This window comes from Camelus ferus, chromosome 16 (genome assembly GCF_009834535.1).
Source record: "Camelus ferus isolate YT-003-E chromosome 16, BCGSAC_Cfer_1.0, whole genome shotgun sequence".
In the NCBI taxonomy this organism is placed as follows: Eukaryota; Metazoa; Chordata; class Mammalia; order Artiodactyla; family Camelidae; genus Camelus; species Camelus ferus.
Window position 1 is genome coordinate 43,956,432 of NC_045711.1, and position 27,793 is coordinate 43,984,224.

The 27,793-nt window shown below is 48.1% G+C and overlaps 1 protein-coding gene and 2 long non-coding RNA genes across 3 annotated transcripts in view; 1 reads left to right on the forward strand and 2 right to left on the reverse strand.

Moving 5' to 3' along the window:
• ASIC2 (acid sensing ion channel subunit 2) overlaps positions 1-27,793 on the reverse strand; it is a 924,670-nt gene that overhangs the window by 536,199 nt on the left and 360,678 nt on the right.
• LOC116656822 lies at positions 6,801-14,096 on the forward strand. The gene is made up of 3 exons (XR_004311809.1): positions 6,801-6,810; positions 12,073-12,082; positions 13,504-14,096. It is a non-coding gene; the product is annotated as an uncharacterized LOC116656822 (long non-coding RNA).
• Positions 18,042-26,703, reverse strand: LOC116656821. The gene is made up of 3 exons (XR_004311808.1): positions 26,692-26,703; positions 21,818-21,819; positions 18,042-18,287 (listed from the first exon to the last, which is right to left on the reverse strand). It is a non-coding gene; the product is annotated as an uncharacterized LOC116656821 (long non-coding RNA).

Below are 27,793 nucleotides of genomic sequence, written 5' to 3' on the forward strand. Positions count from 1 at the left end.
TGTCTGCGGCAAGGCCACAGGGTGAGGGTTTGGAGTCTGGAAAGAGGATAGATACACGGACTGACCAAAGTAGATGGGTGTTCAGGACAAAGCAGGGAGGGTATCTGCAACAGCGAGGTCCAGTTGGTCTTGGATATGAACAAGCCTTGTTTCCTCCATACCTCAGTGTGGGACCTCCTCTTAGATCAGGCATGGGTGGAAATTCTGGGGCCAGGATACACAGCACCTTTCATGTTGTTGCTGGAGAAGGAGCATGGAAAGAGGGATCTCTGATTTGGCTACTAAGTTACTGTTTGATCTTTAGCAACTCACACCATGTCTCTTGGCCTCTGGTTTTGCATCTGTAGAATGAAGCAGGGCACTAGATCGTCCCTTTTAGACCTTCAGTTCTTTGAATCAAAGACTAAATTATACAGATGATTGCTTACCATAGTGCCAAGCATTTGGGATGTAAGTAGTAACAAGGAGGTCATTTCACCCATCAATTAATTCACCCAACCGTCCATCCATCCATCTACCACTCATCCTTCCATCCATTTATCATCCATCTGTTTATCCACTGATCTGACAATCCAGCCATCTATCCATCCACCCACCCCCCATCCATCCATTTACCTCACCAAGAACTTCCTGTATGCCAAGAACTAAGCTAGGCACTTTGACATTGATTCAACCCAAGACTGATCTTCAAAGAATACATTGTGAGAAGGTGTGGTAGCCAGCCTCCAGCATCACTGCCAACGAGCCCTGCTTTCTGGTATCCACACCTTTGTGTAGACCTCTCTCACATGGCACCAGGGTTAGTCTGTGTGACCAGAAGTTATTGTATGTCACTCATGAGATTATGTTATAAAAGACACTGTGTTTCCTCTCTCTCTCTCCCTCTCTCTTTCATCTTGCTGCTGCTCTGGAACAAGTCAGCTCCATATTGCAAAGAAATTTAGACAGCCTATGGACAGGACCACATGGTAAGGATCTGAGGTCTCCACCTAACAACCAGTGAAGAACTAAGCTCTTCCAGTGAACACATAAAGGAATTTACAAAAGTATTCTTCCCTATTCAAGCCTTCAGTTGACTCTAGACCTGGCTGACAACCTGATTATAACATTATGAGAGACTGAGCCAGAACCACCACCTAAGCTGGTCTTTGATTCCTGACCCACAGAAACTGTAAGCTAATAAATTTTGGTTGTTTTAAGCCTTGAAATTTGGAGATAATTTGGAGCACAGCAATAGAAAACAAATATGGAAGGGAAATGAAAATGTGGATGGATAGAATTACCACACAAACTTTTTAAACATCAGTGATAAACAAGGCCTAGTGCCCACTTTCAAGGAATATTCGATTAAAGTTAAAAAATGCTATAAAGGAATGAAATTGACAAATCTGCCTTGGAAGTTTTGAGAAGGACAAGCTCACAGTCAGCTGGAGAGGGAGCGGGGGACTTACCCTCCCGAGCTTGGGACTGTTTCATGAGTAAGTACTGTTGACCTGGATTCTGAAAGAGAGGTGAGATTCGGGAGGGCAAGTAGAAGGGTATTCCAGTTTCCAAGGTCATTGTAGCCAAAGCCAACCACTGGATAAAACTGGATCCACCAAGAATGGCGGGTAGTTTAATGTGGTTGTTACTTACGAGAAGAAAAGGCCTTAGGCATCCTGCAGAGATCTCCTTTAAGCCATGCTCTTCAAGTTCTAGTTTTTTTCTTTACCACCTTTATTACTTTTGATCCAAGTATCCCACATGTCATAATCTTTTTATTTTCAATTTAAATTGACGAGTCATTGATTTTGTTTCCCGAATAACTCCCTGCTCCCTTGTCTTCCACAACTTCCCTGGCCCAGGTTCTCATCATTTTGTCACACGTACCATTACAGTAGCTTCCTGACTTCCAGGACTCAAGACTTTACCCTCCTCCACTCTATGGATGCAATTCTGACCATGCAGCTCCCTTACTCAAATTCTTCCCTGTCACCTTCAGAATAAAAACCAAACTCTTCAGCCTTGTGCTCTGGATCCTTAGTGTCTAGGACCCTCTGTCCCTGTCTGGCTTCATTTCTGGCCCTCACTCACCCAACAACAGCACGTACACAGGCATGCTTTAGACTCTAGCAATGGGAAAGGATTGTACTTCCCTGAACAAGACTGCTCTCACATACACACCTCTGGGTCTTTGGACAGCCTATGCTCTTTTCCTGGAATGGCCTCGCTTGCCAGTCTGCTAGAACGAGCCTGCTCACCCTTTGGGGGTCAATTAAAAATTCCCTGATTTCTCCATAGAGATGTAAGTATACCTTTCCTGGAGCTAGGGTTCCATGGGGTACAAATCTCCGTATCACACTGTGTTATACATGTCTCTTGACAGTCCACCTCCAACACTAGACTGCAAAGCTAGAGTTGAGTGGGCTGTATCTATTCTTTTGTCTTCAATATCCAGCACACAGAAGACACTAAATAATGCTTCTCAAATGAATACATGGCTCACAGGGGCACAGGGCAGGTCTGTGGTTTGGCAAGAGGATAAACTAAATTCCAGCTCCCTCCTGCTGTTTCATCTTCCCTGATGAAAGGTTTCTTCCCAACAGGAACAATGAATGGGCCTGGGGTGGCGGTGTGCGTGCCAGGTGGCAGTGAACCCTGGGCAGACCGCCCCCCTCCCCACCTCAACCCTGGAAGGTGAGGCTCTGGTCAATGCTTCCTGATTCCCATCAAGTTCAATGTTTTTGACAGACACAAGCCAATTAGCTCTCTTCTGCCAGCGGCTGGTTTGCTCAACATGGTTTGCTTTTTTGATTTGAAAACCTAATATTTTTCATGGATTTGACTTGGGTCCACTAGGGAGCCGAGATAAGCCATTGAGTCTCAGCTGCTGAGCCGGCTCTAATGGCCCTTGTCTGCTTCACATCCAACATCAAGTGAGTTCTCAAGCTCTGTCTCCAGCTTGGATGTGAGCTGAGGCCTCCTGTGCCGTGGGCTCACCTGCACGGAAGGCTGGGACAACCCTGATTGCGGCCAAAGGAATCAATCACCCCCACTGATTGAAGAGAGTGGTCCTGGGTGCCTGGGGGTCTGCCAGCTCCTTCTGTGTGGATCAACCCTAATTCAGCTTCCATTCCCCACCAAATGCCCTCTGATCTGCTGCTGGAGTGGGATCCCTACCCATCTGGCTTTTTTGAGGGCAGAGAACTCTGTTCCATTCATGTTTGCATCCCTGGTGTCAGCTTATAATGATGACAACCACTTCTGTCAACGTTTAACCTGTGTCCAGGGCTGGTACCCTGTTAAGCACTGTCAACATCCCTTATTATACTTAATCCTCAGAACAGTCCTCTGAGGTTGAGATGATTATTACCTCCATGTAGTAGAAGGGGAAACTTGAGTTAAAAAAGACTTAAAAAATGTGTCAATGGCCAAGCCAATGCTCCCTTCTAGCAAGAGATCGGACTGGGTTTGAATTCACGTCGGCCTGCTAACCACATCCCCTGTTCCTGACACTGTACTCCCCCACCTGGCACAGGATCTGTTGCACTGTGGGTGCACAGGGAAGTGTGGGTGAAGAAGGCATGGATGCAGGCATTCCCCCCACTCAAGCTTCTTGGCTGCTGGTGGCGGCTGCTGTGGACCGGCCGGCCTCCCAGAAGTGACAGCTGCCTTCACTCCAACCCTCCTCAAGATCCTGCCCACTGGATGCGGCCCCGTGTCGCCTGTGTCTATCTGGACCGCACTTGTGTCTGCTTTTCCAATTAAACCCAGTACTTGGCCCTCCTGGCCAACCTGGCTCCCGTCCCAGGAACCAGCTTCTGCAGCCGGAGAGTGAAACCCAGCCCTCCATCCTGCCTTTTTTCCTGCTCTCTGCCGGCTTTTCTTCCACGTTTTAGTTTGGTTAAGATCTGGAGTCTCCCTGGATCCACTGTTAGAGAGGAAGGACTCAGTACTCAGGAATTTCTGGAGGGGAGGCATTTCACTCCAATGGGGAGTTTGTAATCAATTCCCAGATCAATGTCCAGCTCTCTTAATTGGAGGAATCTGATGGAAATTACAAGGCCAACTGTTCTTATAAACTATAAAAAAAATTGATAGTTGAGGAAGCTGATCTGACCAAATGACAAGTTTGGGGCTGTGTTAATGCAAGCATTGTCCTGAATTAGCAAATGAGGGAGGTGACTGGCCCTGGACTTTGTGATTCCCCAGGTGATTACCTGGGAAAGGTAGGCAGTATTTCCCTAGGAAGAAAGAAAGGTAAAGGATGCCAGAGGGAAGGTAACATAGCTGGGACCCTCTAGTGCTACTTTCTTGAACTTAATGAGCTTGCATTAGCGCAGCACCTGAAAACAATAGGGGTACCATTCGGGGCCCCTGGCCAACTTCCAGGGTAGCAGAGCAGAGCCAGTCCCCCCAGCAAGCCCTGGCCTTTGGTTGTGCCCCGGGGAGAGGAGCCACAACCCCACAGCCAGGTTGGAGAGCTCGCGACAACCCCACTGCTGAAAATCCCTGAAGGGACTTCACGTGTCTGAACTGCGGGACCAAGGGGCCTAGGAACGAGGAAGGGGCTTGTTCAGGATTTGAGGGCACCACCTAATATTTATCCACTGAAGCTCAAGCTCAAGCTAGATGTGACTAGGATGCAGATGCCCCATTGAGCCTTTGATGGGACCAGGTCTCCCTGGGCCCACCTGCCCCAACCCTCCTTGCCCCCTCCACCCTTCACACAGGTACCCAAGGGATCTTTCTACAATTTGCATCTGATCACTGCTCTTCCCTGCTCTCAGTCTCTCCAGGGCTCCTCACTGTCTGAGGGCCTTTGGGAATCTCATTCCTGACAATATCTCTAGCCTCTTTCCTCGCCAGCTCCTCCCTTGCCCACCCCACTGAAGCCACCACTGGCTGACAGTTTCCAGGAAAGCCAGGCGGTGCCACCCCTCTGGGTCTTCGTTCACACTCCCCCCTCTGCCTGGAGTGCCCCTGAGCATCTATCTATGCGGAGACCCCCTATTCAGCTTTCAGTGACCCACCGACCTGTGTCTGACTCCATGAAGCCTTTCCTCACCTTTTCCCTGCCCTCCTGGGAGAAAGGTCCCCACCTGCACACACCCCATGGAGACGGCCAGCCTGCACGCTTTAGCACGCTCTAGACTCCTTCAGAGCCACGCTGCTCAGCTCTTCCTGATGCGCTACAGCAGAGTGGTCCACGGTCCAGGGCACCCGGGTCCACGCTGTAGCTCTGACCTCCTCTGCTTTGTCACCCCAGCAGTTTACTTGACCTTCTGAGCCTGTTTCCTCAACTATAAAATGGGAATGATAACAGCGCTTTACTCGCTGGGTACCTGAAAGCATCCACTGTGAACATTCACGCAAAGTGCTTTGCTGCTGCCCAGCCCCTGGTCAACACCCAGTAAACATGAGTCATTGCTATTTTTTTGTTGTTATCTATATCATGACTTGCACCACCACGTCTTGGGCTCAAAACTGGTCTGGCACCTATTAGGTTCTATAGTTAATAAATATAAAAATGAGGGGAGTGGGGTAGGGTATAGCTCAGTGGTAGAACACGTGCTTAGCATGCTTGAGGTCCTGGGTTCAATCCCCAGTACCGCCATTAACAAAATAAACAAATAAATAAACGAACCTAATTATCACCCCCCCCCCCAAAAACAGGGGCAGACATGGATGGTCCAACCTCACTGAAAGGGTGGGACCTTTATTAAAGTCTTATCTGCTAATAAATATTTGCTAAATGAATGAGTGAGCAGGAGTGGGTGAAGGACTTCCAGACTGGAATAACTTCGGAGAGCGAGCCAAGGGTGGGTAGAAAGTGGATGGGAAATTGCCCCGTTTCTGTGGATGGGACCCAAGATGGCACTACCACATGGTGGCAGGAGGGAGGGAGCCAGGGGCCTGGAAGCTGGGCAGCACACAGGTGAAGTGATGCCAGCCCCTTGGGTCATGAAAGTAATTATTGGAGGATCAGAAATCTGTTCTTGGAGAAACCGATTATCTTTTGCGGCTGGTGTTTTCTATAAACATTTCCTTTGTGCTCTCTTGCAGTCTTTAGCATAGTGTGCTGTTTTGGGGGCTTTAGGAGGGGGAGGAAGGGCTGTTTTTGATGCCAGCCTGTTTCACTGGTTCTAAGGAGAAACAGGGAAAGCAATGGAACTGGAACATAAGTGGAGAGAACACAGTGGAGTGATGACAGCATGGGATTTAGAGTGAGACCTGCCTGGGGTTTGACGCTGGCTGTTTTGTGTCTCAGTTTCTTCATCAGCAAAATGGGGATAAGTATAGTATCTACTGAGAAGGGCTGTTGGGAATCCAAAGTGAGGTCATGCCTGGAGGGGGCTTAGCACCACACCTGGTACGTGTGCAGGGGACAAGCAGGAGTTCAAGGCATTGTGGGTGTAGCATCCTTGGGGGTGGGCATGAAAGGGGCAGAGGGACTTGGTGTCTGAGAGTTCCAAGAAGCAAATGAACTCTGGAGAGCTGAGAATCTGGAGCACTGAAAATCTCCCTCCAGGGTGTAATCTGTCTACTTGGACGGCCCTTTGTGCTAGGCAAATCAGGGAGGCTGTTGTCTCGTGGGGACCTGAGCAACATTTTCAAACACTTGATGAGTGGGAGGAGGGGCAGTGGTATAGGACCAGTTGAGCTGGATGTCCTTTCCAGGTCTGAGTTTCTCTGATTTGAGAATGGGAAAGAGCAGGGGAAGGAATTATATTATTGGTTCAAAGCAGGGCTCACCATGCAGGTCTTGGAGAAGAGGAGGCAGCAAGACAGAGATTACAAGTATATGCTTGGGGGACAGAACTGGGTTCAGTTCCTGGCTTTGCTACTTGCTAGCTGTGTGACTTTGGGAAAATTACTTAACCTCTCTGAGTCTCAATTTTCTCATCTGAAAGGCAGTAATGACACCACAGAGGGATTTTCTGAGCATTCAATGATAAAGTGTACAGAAAGTCGTAAAGTCCTGACCTTGTGCATGGAACGTGGTGATGGATTAATTACATGTAAGTATAGTAACACTTATAATAATAAGTAATTATTATAATAACATGATAACTTATAATAATAATATGAAAACATGCAACAACATCATAATAATGCCTGCGACTGTCACTGCTGTGTCACTGGTGAAGTAAGGCACAAGTCTCTGTCGGAGGGTTCAGATTAAGTTTGGGGCAAGGGGGTGGGGAAACCCTTCACACCCTAGCACTCAGGGCTGTGCAGTGTTGGGACAGCATCTGATAGTTTGGAGGCCCATCAGAAGAATCTTGTGCCCCCACTCCCATCCCGTGAGCCTTGAGATTGTGGAAGCTGCTTTCCCTGGTGAACGGGGGAGAGTGCTGGTTCGCCCTTTAAAACCCTGTCTGCTCCTTTTCTGATTCCCCATCTTAACCAGCCTCATCTCTGATCTCACCGCAACAACACAGATGATCATAACAATGACTGCCATTTATTTTGAATTTGCTTTCACTCGCAGCCCACGCTAAGTGATGCATTCTCCACACATCACCTAATGTCATCTTCAAAAAACTATTTAAAGCATCCCCACTTTACAGATGGAGCTGTGGGAGGTCAAGTAACTTGTCCAGGGCCACAGGGAGTAAGCAGGAGGGCTAACACTCGAGCCTTAATAAGGGAGGCTCGGGGGGCCTTTCTTTTATCATCAGTGTAAGACAACATGAGTGTCAAGCATCACCTCTGGTCCGTTGCTCCTCCTGATGGGCACCAGCCCGAGGGCTGCCCCCAGGAGTGAAGGCACTGAGAGTTTCTCTTGATCATGCATCTCTTCTCCAAGGACTGGCCAGCATGAAGTTTGGGAGAGTCACAGGGAGAGCATTACTCCTTTCCTCACTGGGGTGCATTGAGACAACAGCCCGTGAAGCTCCAGGCTTGCTACGGCTCTCCTGGCCTCTGCGAGCGTGTTTCCCCAGGATCGGAGAAGGCTCTCGTATAAGCAGTTCCCCACCCGCTTCTCTAGGCAGCCCTGATACCTGGACACAATATTGAGGGCAGCCCAGGAGCAGATGCCAGGTGGTGGAGAGCAGTGAGGAAGGACTGGTTAGGAAGTGAACAGCACGTCCTCTCCCCGCTCCCAACCAGCAGTCAGGCTCACAGAGAGCCCCTTTCTGTTGGGTAGAAGGCTGGCTTCATCAGCTTCTCCATCCACCTGCTCATACCTCGCCTTTATGGTGCACCCTACCCCCGTCAGTGCCTGCCAATTGGTAAATTGGTAAGGCTGGCAAGGCCAGCAGGAAGCAGCGTGTGCCCTCCCTTGCATGCACTGGGATTGTGCCCTAGGATCATGGCCAGATCTCACTCTCTGTAGAAACCTTACCACCGCCACCACCACCATCTGCCAATTTCTCAGCCAATCCTGGTCTACAGCGGAGAAGGTTGGAAGCAGTTCTGTCTTATCCACAGGGTCTGACACTGAGGGTCACTTACATAGTCACTTGGTCACTAATCTAGTGACCCTGGGATCCTGCCTCCTTCATGACTCCCAAGCCCACCTTCTATGTGAAGTCCCAGAGCTGGGGGCTCCCAGAGGTATTTCCTTACTTATTCCGGTGCCTTGCTCTGTGTCTCAGGATCCTGCCCTCACCCCAGCTTTCTGGGCTCCTGCCAGCTATTCCCCAGATTTGGAGGGCTCCCCTGGACCACCGCCTGTACTCCTGGGCCCCTGCAACATGCCTACAAGAGTCTGACTTTCAGCCTACTTAGATCCCAGAACAGAGCCTGCCCCTGGATTTCCCATTGCCAAGCCCCACATTTCCATCACAATCTCCAGTTTAGTTGAATGGATGGACCACATGCCAACAGCTTCCTGGGGCCGTCTCCTATTGTCCATCCTCCCGACTTCAGGGTAATTGGTTCCGACCGTTAGATTATATGACCCCCCCCTCCTCTTTGGGTCTGACTAGTTCCAGATCCCATCCCCTCCTGGCCTGCCCTGTCCAGCTGCAATCAACGTGGCTGTATCTGGCCTTATCCCAATGCTTACCAGAGCCTTCACCTAAGTTATTAAAAATAATGGCATTTTAAATAATCATCACATATTTATTCAAAACGCTTTTACTGCATTCCCGCGACACGCCTGCCTCTGATGCTTGATGCTGGATATTCAGAGACAGGAAAGCTTTTATCACCCTTGTGCTCCTGGAGCTTTGGTTTAGTGGAGGAGGGAGACGGTCCATAAACTGGCAAACAAGGAACTGAGAAGTACGCTTTGGCAAATAGTGATTAGCTTGGACAGAGGATTATGGGGAATTTCACACATTCCAAATCACACATTTCTACAATATTAGAAATTTTACAAGCCTCCAGTAAGCAGTGAAAAAAAAGTCAATATTATAAATAAACAAACGAATATTTGTCATCCAAGTCTAGGATTCCATCCCCAAGTCCCTGTTTCTAAATCAAACAACAGAGAACATAGTGATGCCATTTACGGAGATGAGGAAGACAGTGGTGGAGTTAGGCTGCGCTGTATCTGGAGGGGCTAAGATAAGGTGGCTAAGATTTAGTATGAACTGGCTACATCCCTGACACTGTGTTAACTGCTTTAAATACACTGCCGCATCGAACACTCCTGGCATTATTATCTTCATTTCCAGAAACCGCAGGTTAGGTTAGAACAAGTCACTTGACCACGATCTCCCAGCTGCACGGCTGAAGAGCTGGGACTCTAACCAGGTCGTTCTGCTCTCAGGCTAGCAAGTCTGCTTCCCTAAGAATAACCGTCTGCATTAGGGGGTGTTAGCACATCGCAGAAGCGCTGGTGAGCACCTAAAGTGGGAGGCAGCATTTAATCATCTGCTCTGTAGGTGAATCATTAGAGTATGTAATTTTAAATCCCCAGGGATATGCTGAGAATCCTTAAGAAAGACAGTTTAATAAACAGAGTGATGAGGAGGCAGGTGAGTTTATTTTTAGCATCTCTTTGTACAGAGAAGGCATTAGAGGCAGAGAACAAGAAGTTGCCCTGCATATTTAGGGAAGCTAAGAACAGAGACTAGGGGACCTGGAAGCTGATGGTGGTCCAGCCCTCACTTCCTGGCAGGTCCCCAGTAGAGCAGAGCCTCCTCTCTGTGATCTTGCTGACAGCATCACACAAGGGCACCTAGGAGCATGCTCACTGCAACTGTTAGACCAACGCAGAAATGTCCTTCGTGGAGAGGCTGGATGAACAGATTGTAACCCACCCACACAAAAGGACAGTAGAGGGCCATTTCAATGACCACTTGAACTGACACGGAGGGATGTCCACGAAACGTTCTTTAGGGAAGCCAGCAATTTACAGAACAATGTTGTGTTGTTTTGTTTTTACAAAAAAGTAATAATGACATGTATACGTGTGAATGCACTGCACACATTAGGTGCATATGTGTGTATGAAGATACATCCAAAATGCTAGTCTCTGCAAAGAGGACGGGTGGAGCGCAGGACATTGGAACGCTAACAGGAGCGTGGGGGAATTTCATGTTTGAAGTCATGCATTTCTGAAATGCTGTAATGTTTAGAAGGACTCAATGATTTGAAAAAGAAATGACCATTAAAAAGAAACAGAATAACCTCTTGCTCCCCATCAGGCCTCCAGCCAGCATGGGGAGGCTTGGAGAGAAGAGGGCTGCCTCCAGTCCCTCTCATTACCCTACCATGTGTCAGGCCATCTGGACCCAAACCTCGGTGTCAGGACACCTCCTTGTCCTAGAAAGCTAATAGGACACACCCTGGCAGGGTCAGGAGCTAGTGACAAGCTTGGGAAGACACGCTCGGGAAGATGCCCGCCCCTCCTCCTCCCGTCTCCATCAGGCTGCCCCGATTTCTCCCTCAGAGCCCAGGTTTGTGGGAAACACCTCTCTGGGCTGCTTTCTGTAGCTGAGAAGACGTTAACTGAAGTTTTCTCACTCACTCACTCTTCCCCTTTCTAGGGAACAAACAGGTTTCAGGGTCTGTGCCCAGATACACATTCACTCCCACACAACATACAGACAACTGCGGATACAAACGCACACGTGCACACACCTACGCACTTAGTGACCAAGACAAACCACCCCACGCTCACACAGCTAGAGATGCATGTGAATGACACACGGGCACAGGTGTGTACACATGCGCATGCACACACACACACACACACACACACACATACACACTGCATACCCATTTAATTCTCTCCAGCTTTGAAAGAGAGAAAAGAGACGGGCGTAGCTCCAGCCCCTCCAGCAGACTGACCCCGGACCCTTGTGAAGGTGAAAACCTGTTTTCCTCCTCCCCTCCCCGTCCTCCCTCTCCTTGCTCTCCCCTCTCCCTCCTCCAACGCCCCCCAACCCCGTTCTGCTGCTATAGCCACTCAAGCCCTTTTTTAAAGCTCCCTTTTCTTCTTAGTGTTAAAGACGAACTGATGCACAGATAGAAGCAGGAGCTGGACCACCAATTAAAAGCTGCTTGGGGCAGCAAGGGGCAAGTTTTTCCTTGGCTGGTTGCTCCAACCCTCGGTCTGTCTGTCTGTCTGTCTCCCACTGCCCCTCCAGAGCAGCAAAGCGCCCTTGTTCTCAGCAGGCAGGTCAGCCGCAAGGTCTGTATCTCCCAGGTCTCCTCCCATTCTTTTTCTCTCATGCAACTGGTCCCCTCTAGCTGCTGTGGCCATCTCCATAGCTCTGCCTCCCCACCTCCCATCCACACACAGGGGGTGGGCTGGGAGAGTGGAGGACCGGGGGCTGGGGAAGAGACCTTTCCATCAGGAAGGGTCTCATCCTGAAGACATATATTTTTTGCTGGGGTAGGTGGGAAGATCGTTTTTCACAGCTTTGTTCACAAGTTCTAATGAAGGGTGTTCGGACCGATAAAGGATCTTTTCACTTCCCACACTAGTGGCTATTAAGAGCCATGCCTTTGTCAGCATCACTAAGAGGCTCTGATTGATGAGTATTATCTGCCAAGGAGCCAAGGATGTTAGAAGGAGGAGCAGAATGACACACGCACGCTACTTGCAATGCATTCGTGCCTGGTTCAGCAGGCACACACCCATGCTGACCAAGACTGCTCCGGGCTGGACACAGTGCCAGGAGCGAGGACCTGTGCTGTAAGAGTCAGAGATGAATAGAGACGCATGGAGCAGACACTGCCCGTGCCCCACCCCCCGAAGACCACTTCCTGAGAGCCACAGGGACTGCCTGAGATTCCTCCCCGTATCTGCCTGTGACACATATTTCATCCCTGCACAGACAAGCCAGAAGTCCCCATGGAGGAGGAGGAGCCCCGGAACTGCCCTCGGCCAAGGATGGATGGGCATTTCGTGGGTACTTCCAGCTTCCTTGTTCTTCAGTTGCAAAAACCCCCGAGGGATGTTTCCCAGAGTCCCCAGTGGGACTGAGCTCCAGTAGGAACAGGCTTGGTAACACTCCGTGCAGTGCTTCCTTCCCTTCTCTGCCTCCTTTCCCCAAGGCAGGAGAGTGACAGGAGGCCTCTCCAGGAGACTAATGAGTGATGTGAAGGTGCAGAGAAGATGCCCTGGGAACACAGAGCGAGGGGACGCATCCCAGACTACAGGGTGTTGAGGAAGAGTGCCTGGAGGAAGGGGTGTGAGGCCGAGCAGCAACGGACAGAGGCAAGGATGCCGGAGGTGAACTTTGGCTCTCTCCTCCCACGAGTACCTTCAAGAGAGGTCAGCCTGCCTTGAAGCACAACATGAGGTAATGCTTGTGGAAGCACTTGGCACATTGGCAAGCCCTGGATCATGTGAAACTTCGTTACACAGAGATGTGACCAGACAAAGCTCTGACTTCATCCCCTTTGCCAGGGCCTGCACGCAATAAAAATTGCAAAATCAGGCAGTTTATCTTCAAAGCGACGGCTTCTTCTGGGCCCTTTTCCAGAACTCTGTGGTCCCGTCACCTTATGAACCTTTGGCTCTCTTAACCCCCTTGAAAATCTGCTCTAAGAAAAGCCTCTGATGATTATCCTATACCCATCGGGGTGAATTTTAAGTCAAAAGGTTCCCTCTCTGGCGTCCTGAGCAGCCTACTTACCACTGATCGTGAAACTCCCAGAAAGAAACTGCCCTGAGCAGCTGCCTCGGAGGGAGGGGCCAAGGGCTGGTTAAGGGTGCGATACAGGAAGTGTCAGGATATCCATATTTCTGCCCGATGGAGACCCACTTCTAGCTCCAGTCCCCATCAAGAACTGACCGTTCTCACCAAAGCAGGAAGGCTACAAAATCTCCCGTTGTGCCCCACTGCTGAGGATGGATGGGAAACTCCGGTTAAGAGAAAAGCCACAGGGAACAAAGCTCCGTCTTGTTTAACAAATAGAGCCCACGGCTGGCATGTGGCAGAGCTTTTTGGAGGGAATAAAAGCCTCGGAAAAAAATCAATGGATAATGATTATACTTAAAGTGCCCTTTGTGCACTTGGATTAGCTGAGATGGAGAGTAGTGTAAATAGTAACAAGGACGCCACAGAAGGGAGAGAACGTAACGGGGATGAAGATTACCCCTGTATGAAGATTCCTGAATTCCCCCATGCCCAGCAGGAGAGGTTTTTTTTTTGCTCCCTGGGTCAGATCCTGGACTCTTTTTCCTTGCTAGGATTTCAAGTAAGGGATGGAGTGGAGAGGATGCTAAGGAAGTCAGAGAGACTTTTGATCTACATACTAAAGATGTAAGGAAGAGAGAGAAAGAGACAGAGGGAGGGAGACTGAGGGCTCAGGGCTGAGGGAGACAGTCTGGGGGCACGTGAGCTCTAGGTGGAGATTTTGCTGAAGAGCCACAAGGGATGAAGGGATTTTTAAGAGATTTATGTTGGATTAAGAATGCACACTCACCTTTTGCATTTTATCAAAAGATAAGGAAAGAATTGAAACGTGTTTCATTATTGTTTGATGGCTAGACTGTATCTTTGAAGCTGAAACCACAGAACACCCCCATGATCTACCTGGATTACACAACCAGTCTCACACAGAGACAAGAGACCGTCCGAGAGCCCAGTTACAGAGCCCAGAAATGGAACTCAGACTCAGGTGGCACCAAGACTCTTGCAGGGGCTGCACCTTAAAGAGTTGCTACCAAGTCCTTTGTAAAGAGAAGCTGCAAGGGCCTCTCAGGGCCCCACCGAGTAATGTTGGGCGTTTACTGTATCCACATGCGTCAGTGTCAATTGCACAGTAAATTGCATGCGGTTCCTACTTTGGAGAGTTGAGTCAGCCACGCTCCGCAGACGCCCTGGCTATCTGCAGAGCCCCGGTAGGCAGCGCTGGATGAAGAGACGGGTGCCTGTGAGAGCCAGGCTTCAGCTGCTGGGAGCAGGCAAAGCCCCTTACAGGATGTGGTATTCAGGAAGCACGGTTCAGTCTCGGCTTGCTACACATTACACGTGCCCTGGGGTCCCTCCTTCGGAAAAATGAAAACTCCATCCCTGGCTAAAGGAATGGCAGGCAACGTGGATCCCACGGGAGGGGAGGTTCTCTTTGTGTCATGGAGTCTCAGTTTGATGTTGAAATTACACCTGAGAGGGTCGAGCTGCCCGCTGCCCTACAAGGAAGATGATCCCGTCCCCCTTCCTTTCGCCGTAAGATAGCTATTCCCTTGGGCCAAAAGAGTGACTTCCTGGATTCCCACCCCTGGCCCCATTTTCTGCCCAGCACACAGACTGTTCTTCTGCCCAACACCTGCCTAGGGACAGGGCTCAGAGAGGAATTCTGAACAGACTGAAAAAAGTGGGGAAAAAAAGAAAGGAAAACAAAACTCTCTCTGCTGTTTTATAGAATGTCAGTGATGCAGCATCAGGCCCCACACACAGTTCTCAGCACGTAACACAAGCTCTGTTCTTATTCTATGCATGTGTGTGCACACATACGTGTGCACGCACACACACACACCACTGAACAGTAATGCTCTCTGCCTTCATAGATCCCCGAATTCTGGTGCTGGAAGGGCTTTAGGGATTTGACAGATGAGGAAACTGAACCCAGGGATGTTCAAGGACTGGCTCAAGGTGACCCAGATGGTGTGTAGATGATGGTTGACCGAGGACATGAACCAGAAACCAGCCTGTCTGTCCTCAGCTCGTCCTACTCAGATCATACATACGTACACACATAGTAGTGCAGAGCGTGCCTCACTTTATCATCCCAGAAACTCCCCCCTTTTTGGCAACTGAATGGAATCACTCTAGGATAAAGAAGATTGAGGGCTCCCCCTTGAAACTGCCAAAACCTCACTCTTTCCTGGCTGGGTCCATGGGGCAGGACAGTGAGGCATTCCTGGTGTCAGGACAGTTGAAAAGCTAGGCGGGTATGCCATTAGAACCAGTTAAGTGATACATGCAAAAGGAACTGGCAAGAGATAGAATAAGCCTCAGTCTCTTCATCTGTATGATGGGCGTATCACAGGCCAGGACTGTTGAAAGGATTAAATAAGCTATAGGGAGATGGCACATATCTTAGTACAGGACCAGTATATTTAGCCGTGGTTATTATTAGAGGGCACAGGGTTATTATCAGGAAGGGCAACCAGATCTCCTATGACTGGGGCTCACAGCATGAGCTGGACTTATGACTCAGAAAGATCTCAGGCTCCTACGGCAACAGAAGGACCCCAGCAGTGACAGCTGCCCAGCTGGTCTCCATGCATTGAAACCTGCAGCTTGATGCCCAGCTCTACCAGGCAGGGAGCAAAACTCTTCAGTCAGGGGTGGCTTGGGAGCTGGCACTGATCCGAGCATGCAGCCAGGGGCCCCTGAGGATGCCGTGCAGCTCTGGAGAAGGCAAAGTGGGGAAGCAAGGTGCAACCCCACAGACAAGGAGACTCCGGAGCCAGTTCTGATGTGACATGCTATTTGTGATCTCCAGCTGCTTAGGACAAAACCTGACCCTCTTGGGTGCTTTGTACATATTGGTTGAATGAATGAATTCATCCATAACACAGACCAAGGTCAAATTTGAACCCAAAGTTCTAAAGCCTTTACCCTCTCACCTTCCATCCCTCAAACTTCCTACCAGAAGTCAGAATTTCCCTTGCAATCCCTTGGGCCTTTCAGTTATCTTCCACAGCCTCCAGCTCGGGGCTTTTGGAGTATTGCCTGGGAAATGTCAATTTTCGTTTGATTTTCTCCCACACACCTCGATTAATTACCTGATGCTGTCTGGTCAGGACCTTCTCTCCGTATGATGTGAACCTGAGAAATGAACACCACTGGGCCGCTTCTTTGAAATGCCACGCACCTCCATTAACACTTGGCCCTGGCACGAGGTGGGTCACTCCAAGCCTTGTTGGAGCATGGCTGTCCAAGGGACAAGTCGCAGGGCACCTTGCAGCCCAGATGGCCTGTGGCTGCGCACACTGACTTGTTGGCCACACCAGGCACCCTTGGCGGGTCTGGCCGCTGTGTGGATGCCCCAGTCACCCTCCCTACCACGAAGGATGAAGGTTTTCAAACTCCACTGACCATGACCCATAGTAGGAAATACATTTTACAGAGTGACCCAGTGAGGATATGTATGCACTGTACTCCATCATTCTCTGACACAGGTTTCTTTTTTTTTTCTCCAGATTTTAACCTCTTGGAAATTTGGATGAGTCTTATAAACTCTGACACCTTGCCGTGAATTGGTGGCAATTTCTCTTTCTGGGTGGTGCATAACATTTTGTGTTTTCCGGTAGATTCTGACTTTGATTCAGTGAAGCGTGGCGTCTGCATGGCTGGGAAAACGCGCCTGCTCTTTACTGCCTCGTGCCCTGTGGCATTTTGCGTGCACTGCTTACTCTGTTTCTTCCCATTTCCTCTTACGGCTGACCCCCACTACCCATTTGGTCACGTTCCCCACCCTCAAAGGGGTCTCGACCTGCTGTTTTCACTGCACTGCCATGGAGACTGTTACGGAGTGAATGTTTGTGGTCTCCCCCAAATTCGTACGGTGAAAATCCTAGTCCCCCATGTGACGTTATTAGGAGATGGGACCTTTGGGAGGTGATTAGGTCATGAGGGTGGAGCCCTCATGAATGGGATTAGTGCCCTTATATAAAAGAGGCTCCAGAGAGCTCGCTCATCCCTTTCTCCACGTGAGGACGTGGCAGAAAGACGGCCATTGGTGAACCAGGACGTGGGCCCTCACCAGACACCGAAGCTGCTGGGGTCTTGATCTCAGGCTTCCCAGCCTCCAAAACTGTGAGAAATACCGGTTTGCTATGTAAGCCACCCAGTCTGTGGCATTCTGTTACCGCCTCCCGGACCGATCAAGACAGGGACAGAGGAAGATGCTAGTGAACTCTGTGACTAAAGAGAGTTTTCAATAAAAGAGTGGACCTGAGATTTACAAGGACTGAGCTCTCGGGCAGGTGAAAAGGTCACGTGACTCAGGAAGTGGGGAAGAAAAATGGCAAAGGACCCTGAATCAGACAAAGCTGAGTTTCTATGCCAGCTCCCTTATCTACCAACTGTGAAAACATGGAACAGTTAAGTTGGTAGTGTCTCAGTTTTTTTCTTTTTTAATCTGTGACGTATGAATCAGAACTCTTCTCATTCAGACTTATAAACACAAGAAATAAAGAGTACGAAGCTTGGACCCAGGGCCTGCATGCAGTAGGTGCTCAATAAACGGTGGCAATCGGGTCATTGGTAATGACAATGATGTGAATGATACCAAAGGAAGTAACTCAACTAACAGCAGCTGCTATTATTAAAAGCAGTAAAAGGAGTGGTACCCAGTGTGACATCAGCTGATGTAATGATCTTGACGATTATCAATAAAATTGTAACCTGTTTCATTCACTTAATCATATACATCCTTGTCACTACAATTTAAACCCTGATTCTTGTCTGATTCAATATTTGGTGAGTCCACCGTAGGCAACTACATTAAGAGTCACATGTGGATCCCCACTGATGGGGGCGCCACTGCCGGATTATCCTCTTGGGCAGGTCCTCCAGCTCTTTGGCTGTATTTCTTGCACAGTACAGATGCCACTGTCCAGGGGCTGAGTCAAAGCTTTCTAACATAACCACGTGAATCTTACATTCTATGTGTTAACATGCGCCTCCCGTAAATTGCTCTGCTGGCTCACTTGGTGATGCATTGTTCTACGCCATGCCTTCCATCATGGACAGTTGAAGCCTGCTGACTGTTGGAACCCAGTGCTTTTACTCTTTCAGCCCTACTGTTTCATGCTTTTCCATTTCCAATTGTTCTCTTTTATCAGTGGTCTCCGTCAGTCTTTGTCAGCCTAGGTACTCATTTTGGGTTCATCGTCTATTTGATCTCCCCTCTGATGTTTCATTAGCATTTCTTCCATCCTTCCTCAGGATTATCTCCCGTGATTCAGCCACTACACACTTCTTAAAACTTTGAAACCTTTAAATAACTGGGTGAATTGCTCACAGAAGCATAACCTTTTTTGATTATATAAATTAACCCTTGGAAATGCAGTCAACTGTCAGGAATGCTTTAACGCACAAATTAAGTTCAAAATAAGTGAGGTATTTCTAACAGTACATGCTGAAGAAATTCTAAGCTTAATTTTGAAACTATTAAGTAAGTAAGTGCTCAGAGATGCATGCAATTCTAAGAAACAGGTACTTCCTGTCACTTATCACTGTCAACATTAGGAAATTACAAGGATGGTTTTATGGAGAATACTGGGTACTTGTGTGTTCATTGGGTTCAGCGAAAATGTGAAGTATATCTGGACATTTTTAGCTAGAGATGGAAGAAGGAAGATGGGTAGGAAAGAAGAAAAGTAGGGAAGATAGCAAAGTAGGAAGGTAAGCAGGTAAGAAGGAAGGCAGGTGAGTAGAAAGGTATGTATGTAGATCAGTAGGAAGATAGAAAATGAAAAAGGTAGATAAGTTGAAAGGCAGGTTGATGGGTAGGGAAGAAGGTAGGGAGGTAGAAAGGTAGACAGACAGATAAAAAAAATTCAAAGATTGATAATAAGGATAATCATCATTATTATTTTGCTTTGGTTTTTGAAATTAGCCACATGAAATATTATTACAACCCACCACAGGTGTTTTAGTTTGCAATGAGCATTATTAAAGTAGTCAAACACAGAGACCATTAGACCGAGGTGACTAACACCTTGGGAGCCTACGTTAGCAAACCAAAACCTAATCCGCAGTCAATGCACTCAAATCTAAGAAAATGAAACTTGAGGGCAACTAACCACACACAGTCACCTGGGCATTCCCAAATAATGCAGCCGCTGAGGCTGTCGCCCATAAACAAGGTCCTTGCTTTGCGTTCTGTCTTCTCTACAAAAATCTCTCCCCGAGCTCCTGCTGATGGAGGGTCAGCTCCTGACCACTCCTGGTCTGGTGCTGCCCAGCTGGAACAGAGGTATGTTCAGATAAACTCATGAAAAAAAATTTTAATGTGCCTCAGTTTACCTTTTCACAGCATTTACCCTCATCATCTCCTAACTACTCTGTAATAGAAGCACAGTAAATATTCCCATTGGACAGAGGTGGACATGGAATCTTAGGTAAGTGAAGTGACTGTATCTAATGTGACGCCACAAATAAGTGGCAACTCCGGAAGCCAACCCCTGGCTTCCTAATCCAGCGCTCCTTCCACCACACCAGGTGGGCAGGGGGGCGAGAGGGAATGCTGGGAGCAGCAAAGGCAGTACTGTCTCCTCATTCCTTCTGTGCAGGGTGACTCTGTTCCATCAAGAACATAGAACACTCTAGAAGGAGTCACAGTCCTTGGCCCAAGCCTCTTTGGCCATCTCAGAAAGCAACATTAAAACAAAGCAGCCCTCGATCACCGCTTGCTCCGTGGTCAGCCTAGGTGAGCTAGGGAAGCAGAAAATCTTCTCTTCCAGTTTTCCTGACCAGCTCTCCTGGAGCCCTGAGCCCTCTCCTTCTCATGAGTGGAGACACTAAGCTAAGAACTGGGATGCGCTGATGCCTTGGCAGGGTCTTTACTCCTCCCCAGGTATCTGACACCTGACATCTGGACTGTACAGGCCAAGGTTCTGGAGAGTCCCGGGAGAGTCCGGATCTAGTTGACCCATAAGCACTCCTTGCTGGTCATCCCCTTTGTGACCGTCCTCCACCAGGCACTGGGACCACTTTATTCTAATCCCTGACTGCTGAAATGCATCTCAGTCTTCTAAGGAACAGGGCAGCCTTGCTCAACTGACTAATTTTATTGTATATCTGGCACATGCCCACACTCCCTGTTATGTAATTGTCGTTCTCACAATGCACACAAGGAGGCTGTGATTAGGCCCACTTTGTAGATGAGAAAACTGAGTCTCAGGAAGGCTCGGTGAGCTTATCCGTGGTACACAGCCTGTGCGCGGCAGGGCCGGAATTCAAAGCCACATCTACCTGATGCCAAAGTCACACTATCTACACGATGTTAGATTATTGACACTAATTTTCTCACTCTTTCATTAAGCACAGCTTTCAGACTGCCAGCCCACTAGGGATGCGGACGCCCAGTCTTAAAGAAACGCTATCTAAGTCAGTTCTTCAGACCAGGAACAAAGATCCCAAGCAGAATGAGAAATTTCAGCAGCCACAGCACAGAGTTCTCTGAAGCCTGATACAGATCAGGAACAGAGAGAAGATAAGCGGGGTGTGTGTTACAGATTACAGGTGAAAGACTGGGATAAGGAAAAGATTGCATGTATTGAGAAATGAACTTATGCAAATTAAGGGAGAGACACTCCACCCGCTGGCCAGATCCCCAGATGCCAGCCTGACAGTGAAGGTGGGCTTGGAACAGGCAAAGGAGGGGAGGAGGAGAGAGACAAGAAGGATGTCACCCCAGCCCTCCTCCTGCACCTGGGTGGTGTGAGAGAATGGAAGGAACTGGGGGTACTTTGGGGGGCACTTCTGGGGATAACAGAAGCAGAGATCCCATGGGAGGGAGAAGAGGACCCTTGGAGAGCGCTGCCCCCTTCTGCTTCTGGGGTTTGCATGGGGCAGGCTTTGTTCAGATATTCTTTCCTTGAATTCCAGGTATTGGAAGCAGAAAGAACAAAAATAGGTCTCTTCCACAATTTCAGGTCTCCTTGGCAAGCGGAGATGAGACTGTTGGCGAGGGGACAGCCCCTGTGATGACAACTTCCCAGTTCAAAGCAACTACTGTGGGAGGCAAGAGGCTCCGAGGGGAGGCCTTGCTTTTCTGCCCTGAAAGTACTTATAATCAGCCACCAGCCACAAAGGGCAGAGTGTCAGAGCAAGGGAGGGAGGGAGGTGACAGCCAGCCAGCAGGAGCTGTTCCTGGAGGCTGATGGGGACTGGAGCAGAGGGCAGAGCCGGTGAGGGAAGTGGTGGAGTCGGAGAAGGCTCCTTGTGGACTAACTCTGTGAGTCTTGGAAGATGAGGTAGGTGTGACAGCCCGGCAGAAGAGGGACAGTGTTCCCAGTGGGGATCCCTGCCTGAGAATGGTGCTGAGGACGGAGCCCACGGCCCCTGAGCCGTGACTTTTACCAGCATGGGGAGCTGCCTTGAATGGTGTATGAAAATGAGGTGGAGGAGTGCCGTAAAAAGCACTGCTAACATCTCGCTACCTAGGCTTCCTAATCTACAAAATGGGGGGATTAACCCCTGCTTGATGGTGATGTCGGGGGTTACTGGAAGGGGCGGTGCATGTCAAGGGCCACGCCCACCGCCTGACATAAAAGACACGCTCTGGGAATGGTCACTTCCTGTGTTGCTTATCCACATGGGCAGAAAGTGGGCCCTGGGGCTCCTGTCATGTACACAAGCGGGCACTAGGGGTGACCCCGGAGCCCCTCTCAGATGTACTTTCATGCCTGCATCCCAGCCCTCCGCGAGAGTCAGGCAGGGGTTCAAGGGGCATCGTGCACGGCTCGGCTTCCCCTCTCCCCCCATAGCTTGCAGCGTAGAGAGGGTTGGACCTGAAGAGGAAGGGTGGAACAGCAGAGGTTAGGGCCCCAGGCCACTCACTCTTATGGCTTCTGCCCCACTGTGTGTGTGTGTGGTGCACACACTCAAGATGAACCACATGTGTGTTTACGCTCATGTATATAAATGTGCATCCTTCTCAGTAGCGCTAAAGCCTGGAGAATGACAGACAGAAGAAGGGCAAAATTAAAGCAAAGGTAATTGTCATTGATCGATCTGCCTAATGGCCTGAAAATGCCCAATTAGAACAGTGTGCATGGTTGGCTGCTGACCCGGAGGGCCAAGAGATGCTCCACTCTTACCAAGGTGCCTCGTGGACAGCCAAGGACCCCTTCCTGATTCCACCCCTGCCGGATCCCCAGTACCGGGGCCAGGTGGACCCCCACCACACTCTGCAGCCGGTTAGCCAGCTGTGGCCTCAGAGCTCCATCTCTGGGCTTGGCAGGTAAGAACACTCACCATCGTGAATCACGGGGTGCTCTATTTCCTGACTGCCCCATCCTTTCCTTTTGGCGGGTGAATGAAGGTGAGGGGAGTGTAGTGTGATCAGGATGAGCCTGGAGAGAGAGGCTCCATCTAGTGGCAGCTACGTGCAACTGTGGGGACCAGACTTGAGAACCAGGGCCACTACTGCTTGTTTCCTGGTTCTGCCTGCTGTGTGACATTGGGCAGCTCCCTCTGTCTCTCTGAGCAGGAGCAACACTGTAAGACCTGAGCATTTCCTGTCTGCTCCACTGCATTGTTCTGGCTGGAGCCACCATCATCTCCACCTGGGTTATTAAAAGATGAGGTCGTTGTTCACTGAAGTATCCCCATTGCCTCCAACAGTGCCTAGTACATACGAGGCGCTCAGTAACTATATATTGAGTAAATAAGTGAAAGGCAAACCAGGTGACTGCCTGGGGCTAATCTGCAGAAGTCCTATGGGAACGAGGGATTTTCTATGCCAGGGTTGCCTAGTGGGCCCAGAGTCAACACCCTCCTATAGGGGGCCTCTTGCATTGCACAAGTCCAGGGGTCCTGTTTGCATAGAACGCAGTGGGCATTGTGTCTCTGAGGCTATAATGAACATACGGGGATAGCTGGACCTATATGGAATGGAGAACTCTCCATCCCTGCATGTGACTGTGTCCTTGATTCATTTACACAGCTATGGTCCATGTAAACTATTCAATATGGATGCACACTTTTAGAAGACATGCTTGGAGGAGTTCCATCTTTAAACAGTGTAAAACTACATTGTTAAAGACATTCTGAGAATCCTTTCACAATAAAAACTTTCATAAAAATAGAAATAGAAGGAAGTTTCCTCAACCTGATAAAGAGCATATATTAAAAAAAAAAAAAAAAACCAAAGCTAACATACTGGATGGAAAAAGACTGAATGCTTTCTCCCTGACATCTGGAACAAAGCAAGGATGCCCGCTCTCACCACTCTTACTCAGCATAGTGCTGTACGTTGTCAGTGCTACAAAGCAGAGAGGAAACAAAAGGCATACAGATCAGAAAGGAAGAGATACAATTACCCCTATTTGTAAATGACATGATTATTTACATATAAAGTCCCAAGGAATCTACAAAACCCTCCTAGAACTAATAAGTGAGTTCAGCTATGTTGCAGGATACAAGATCAATATACAAAAATCAATTGTGTTTTTATTCACTAGCGATCAATCCGTGGACACTGAAATTAAAAATAAAGTACATTTACAATCACTCAAAAATGAAATGTTACATTCAAAATATGTATAGGGTGTGTATGCTAAAAACTGCGTGTGCTGAAGAAAGAAACCAAAGAAGATCTAAATAAATGGAGAGACGTAGCATGTTTGTGGATTGGAAGATTCAATGTATCAGTTCTCCCCAAACTGACATATAGGTTTGATGCAATTCTTATCAAAATTATAATGAGGTTTTTTGTAGAGATAGATAAAAATTAAAATGCATATGGAAAGGAAAAGGGACAGCTCTGAAGAGAAGAATTAAGTGGTAGGAATCAGTCTAGTGAATTTCAAGACATTATATACCAACCTAATTAAGCCTGTGGTATTGGTGGAAGGTTAGACACATACATCAATGGAACTGGACAAGGAAGGACAGGATACCCATAGGCAAAAAGGTGAATGTGGACCTAAACCTCATACCTTATATAAAAATTAACTCAAAATGGATCACAGACTTCAATGTAAAAGGTAAAACCATGCCACTTTTAAGAAAAAAAACCCAGGAAATTCTTTAGAATTCAGGACTAGGCAAAGAATTTTTAGACTTGACACTAAAAGCATGGTCCATAGAAGGAAAAATCATAAATCAGACTTCATCAAAATTAAAAGCTTTTGCTCTTTGAAAGACTGTAGAAAGATTGAAAATACAAGCTACAGAGTGGGAGAAAACATTTTCAAATTACATATTGGACAAAGGGCTAGCATTTGGTGTGGAGAAAGAACTCTCCAAACTCAATAGTAAAAAAAACAATTCAATTTGAAAATGGACAGAAGACATAAAGAGACATTTCACAGATGATATACAGATGGCAAATAAGCACATGAAAAGATGTTCAACATCATTCAACAGCTATTAGTAAAACGGAAATTAAAACCATAGTGAGGGATCACTATGCACCTATCAGAATGAATACAATTTTTTAAAAGTGAGAACACGAAATGCTGGTGAGAATGAGAGAAGCAGAATCAATCACTCATACATGCTGGAGGGAATGTAAAGTAGTGTAGCCATGCTGGAAAGTCGGCAGTTTCTTAAAAAGAACACTAATCATGCAACTACCGTATGAGCCAGAAATTGGACTCCTGGGCATTTATCCCAGAAAAATGAAGGCTTCTGTTGACATAAGAAACCTGTACACAGATGTTGATAGCAGCTTTCTTCGTATTAGAAAAAAAACTGGAAGCAACTCCTATGTCCTTGAATGGACAAATAAACTGTGGACCCTCTGTGTCATGGAGTACTACTTGGCAGTCAAAAAGAACAAAGTATTAATATACAAACAACTTGAGTGAACTGTCAGAGAATTATGCCGAGTGGAGAAAAAAAGCCAGTCCCCAAAGGTATGTATGATTCCGTGCTGTATGATTCCATTTATATAACATTCTTAAAAATGACAAAGTTATAGAAATGGATAAAAGATGAGTGGTCCCCAAGGCTTTAGAAGGCGTTGGGGGCTGAAGGGAAATGGATGTGGCTGTAAAAAGGGGACAAGAGGGAATCCTTGTGAGGATGCAAATGTTTTGCACCTTGACTGTATCCATGTCAATATCCTGGTTGTGAAATTAGACTATAGTTTTGCAAGATGTTACAATTGGGTGAAATACGGTAAGAGGTGCACAGGATTTTTCTGTATTATTTCTTACAGCTGCATGTGAATCTAAAAGTATCTTGAAACATAAGTTTAAATTGAAAAGCCAAGGGGAAAGAATCTGAAAAAATATACATGTATGCATATGTGTAAGTCAATCTCTTTGCTGTATACCTGAAACTAACATTGTAAGTCAATTACATTTCAACCTTAAAAAAATAATTTTAAAAAGTCAAGGGAAATGAAAACGATAAATATTATAAAATTTTATAGAGTGCACACACGAGAATATGCAAAACTGATGAGATCTGAGTAAAGTCTATAATCTAGTTAAATGCATTGGTCTAGCAAAATACATTTTATTGTGCTAATGTCAATTTCCTGGTTTTGATAATATAGTACGTTGTGTAAAATGTTGGGGGAAGCTGGGTGAGTGATAGGTATGTGGTTCCTCTCTATTAAATTTGCAACTTCTTGTGAGTCTGTAATTATTTCAAAATAAAAAAATTAAATACTGGGACCAAAAAAGATACGTTTTTTGAATGAGTACCGAGAGCAACAAAAAGTTCCAATAGTTGCAGTTCTGTTGGAACCGTGACCGCTCTTTTGGATGTGTGTCCATAAGCAATCCTGCCCGTGGTGTCAAATGCAAGTGCAGCCAGTCAGGTCTCGCCAAGGGGAGCTGAAATGATGCTTCCTCTCTGCAGCCTCAGAGAGCTGACACCACTCCTCTCAGAGCACACCTCAGGAGAGCTGGGGTTTGACTCTACCTCCTCTGAAGCCCAGGCTCGCTCTTCCAGACCATATGGCCAGGTTGAGTAAGGCAGACCCTTGTCCTCAAGGAGCCCCCAGTCTACTGGGAAGAGTGGGAAGAGAAACCAGATACGTGGTCTATTTGTAGCCACGTCCCCTCGTGGACCAGTTAACTTGACTCAGTCCCTAGTTGCAGACAGCTCCCTCGTACCAATCAGATGTCAAAGGAAATGAAAAGGAAGTGACAAGGGAGACGGAAGTGGGGAATACAGCCTCCTCTCTCTTAGACAAACTGCTCTGGAAAGGTTTGGGCTCTGAGACTGACACATCCGGGTGTGGTGTGGCTGGCATCCCAGAATTATGCGTGCATGTGTGTGTGTGTGCGTGTGTGTGTAGGGGAGTGCTGCTGTAACAGAAGGGGCTCATCTGCTCGCCCATCTGGGAAATGGGGATGCTGCCAGAATTACTGTTTCCTTGGGTCCTAATAGGATCCCAGAAATAACTGGAAAATAGGATATGGGGGCTGATATTTTGGTCCTGGGACAAGAGGGAAAAGGATCAGGACTCAGGGATGTGGGGTGGCACAGGATTGCTCCCAGCCTTTCCAAAACTGCCCCAGGTGGGCTGGAGCCTAATCCAAGGCGGGAGAGACTCAGGTGCTGGATTCTGTCTGGGGATTCTGGCTGAACGACAGCAGGACCATTGAGTGTCCTCTGCCCCACCTCAAATTCTTACGCAGGAGGCACAGACAAGAGCCCACGTGCACGGAGCAGTAGTGACCTGCACCGTTTCTAAGCAGCGTGTGTACGTGGTCTTGTGTAATCCTCATGACAGTCCTGTGTGGTAGGTCCTATCATTACCTCTGATTAAAGACGAGGAAACTGAGGCACTGTCTGACCTAAAGGCACGTGTTAGTGGTGGAGCTGGGAATGGAACGTCTGGTTCCCAAGCTCATGCATTCAGCTGCAATGTTAGCGACCTCCTTTCTGTGATCTGCCTTCCTGCTGACACCTCCCGAGAATAGCCAGGACCAGTCACCACCCTCCACCCAAGCCCGACGCTGGTTTAAGGTGTGACATTGAAGCGGGGAGAACCTTCTCCCCATCTCAGAGACGCCACCACGTGGGCAGTGAGAGGAACACAAATTCATACAGTACACCTGCGAGCATCTGCGTCACAAATTCTCCACTGTAATGTTTATAGCAATGCCAGAGACTGGCTGGAAATGCTGGTCTCAGCCACCAGAGCCCTGAAGGACCAAAAGCCAGGGGCTGGGACACATCCGGAAGGCCCAGCCTGACAAAGCTGAAAGAGAACAGGGATTGAAATCAAGAGACTGGGAGTCACATTCCAATGCTGCCACCTCCTGCCACCAGGACCTTGTCGGGCTTTCGCTCCCTTTGTGCCTTGACAGCATCTTCTGCAAAAGGGAATGCTATGTCTGTCTGACCCTCAGGGGTGCTCTGAGGATAAAGCAATGGACAGCAGAAGGCTTGGACCTTAAGCTTTATTCAAATGGATGGAACCACTGCCATTATTCCCGGGAGTAGAGGAAGCCAGAGGCTCAGAGGGTGGAGAAGAGTTTGCTGGCCTTCCTCCTTGCTCTGTCATCATCAGCAAAGGGGCTGCCTTTACATCTGTCCTCCAACCAGTAAGGCGGCCCTAACCATGGTGCTCAAAATAGCATCACCCCATCCTGACACGTCTCCCATCCCCCATCTTCCCATCACAGCACTACCATCCTTTGACTTAGCAGGTTTTGTGAGATGGTTATATAAAATAATGTGTAATACACCTAAAAACATTAGGAGTTCAGCACATGTTATTTCCTGGGGTAGAGGGAACCCTTCCT